Source organism: Euprymna scolopes, chromosome 15 (genome assembly GCF_053919585.1).
Source record: "Euprymna scolopes isolate OS-2025 chromosome 15, ASM5391958v1, whole genome shotgun sequence".
Classification (NCBI taxonomy): Eukaryota; Metazoa; Mollusca; class Cephalopoda; order Sepiida; family Sepiolidae; genus Euprymna; species Euprymna scolopes.
The window spans coordinates 21,912,774-21,914,351 of record NC_136496.1 but is presented as its reverse complement, the minus strand read 5'-3'; the positions used below and the strand labels follow the sequence as shown (position 1 = coordinate 21,914,351).

General features: G+C 43.4%; 1 pseudogene; it reads left to right on the top strand.

The window, feature by feature from the left end:
- Positions 1-251: 251 nt before the first annotated feature.
- Positions 252-398, top strand: LOC145294397 (U2 spliceosomal RNA; annotated as a pseudogene).
- Positions 399-1,578: the final 1,180 nt, after the last annotated feature.

The following is a 1,578-nucleotide window of genomic DNA, read 5'->3' as shown; positions in this document are numbered from 1 at the left end:
GTTGAACATACATTTTAATCGCTTTACTCAATGGTACATAGATTTGAAAGATGATCAGTTTCGTCTTAAACAAATTCCCCCACATATGTTAATAATTTCTATTTTTACTCGCGTGCAAGCGACTTTATAAGTCACTCCGTCGATCCGTCGGTTATCGGTCGGTCAGTCGTCTGTCCGTAACACTTTTGTGCTTGGCCTTTTTGGTTAAGATCAAAGGTATGTTGTTAATAATAGCTGTTCTTAGCTTTTTAAGCTTTTCTTGGCCTTTTGGCTAAGAACAAAGTGTAGTATCTGTTCCGGCAGATGCTGCACTTAAGATAATTTGTACCAGTCAATGGAGGGGAAACCCTCTATACTGGGACAATTATTATTTTTGGTAACCAGAGTGCCCCCTTTTTACCTACCTTTAGGGGAGCTGGTTTTTACCTCACATTAAAAACGGCCTTGTGCCTAATTTGCTCAGTGGGGGAGCAAATAAATACCATCTGTTCCGGCAGATACTGCACTTAAGATAATTTGTACCAGTCAATGGAGGGGAAACCCTCTATACTGGGACAATTATTATTTTTGGTAACCAGAGTGACCCCTTTTAGGGGAGCTGGTTTTTACCTCACATTAAAAACGGCCTTGTGCCTAATTTGCTCAGTGGGGGAGCAAATAAATACCATCTGTTCCGGCAGATGTTGCACTTAAGATAGTTTGTACCAGTCAATGGAGGGGAAACCCTCTATACTGGGACAATTATTATTTTTGGTAACCAGAGTGCCCCCTTTTTGCCTACTTTTAGGGGAGCTGGTTTTTACCTCACATTAAAAACGGCCTTGTGACTAATTTGCTCAGTGGGGGAGCAAATAAATACCATCTGTTCCGGCAGATGCTGCACTTAAGATAATTTGTACCAGTCAATGGAGGGGAAACCCTCTATACTGGGACAATTATTATTTTTGGTAACCAGAGTGCCCCCTTTTTGCCTACTTTTAGGGGAGCTGGTTTTTACCTCACATTAAAAACGGCCTTGTGCCTAATTTGCTCAGTGGGGGAGCAAATAAACACCATCTGTTCCGGCAGATGCTGCACTTAAGATAATTTGTACCAGTCAATGGAGGGGAAACCCTCTATACTGGGACAATTATTATTTTTGGTAACCAGAGTGCCCCCTTTTTGCCTACTTTTAGGGGAGCTGGTTTTTACCCCACATTAAAAACGGCCTTGTGCCTAATTTGCTCAGTGGGGGAGCAAATATATACCATCTGTTCCGGCAGATACTGCAAGCAAAGACCATATGTGTGGGCAACCTCACATATAAGACCTTGGTCAATGTAAGGGCAACCCTTCATACCAATTGTCACTATCCAGCTCCCCTACTCCCCGGGGAGCTGGTCCCCATTTCCCCTTAACTCCTCACATTAAAAATCGGCCTTGTGCCTAATTTGCTCAGTGGGGGAGCAAATAAATACCATCTGTTCCGGCAGATACTGCAAGCAAAGACCATATGTGGGGGTAACCCCACATATCAGACCTTGGTCAATGTAGGGGCAACCCTTCATACCAATTGTCACTATCCAGCTCCCCTACTCC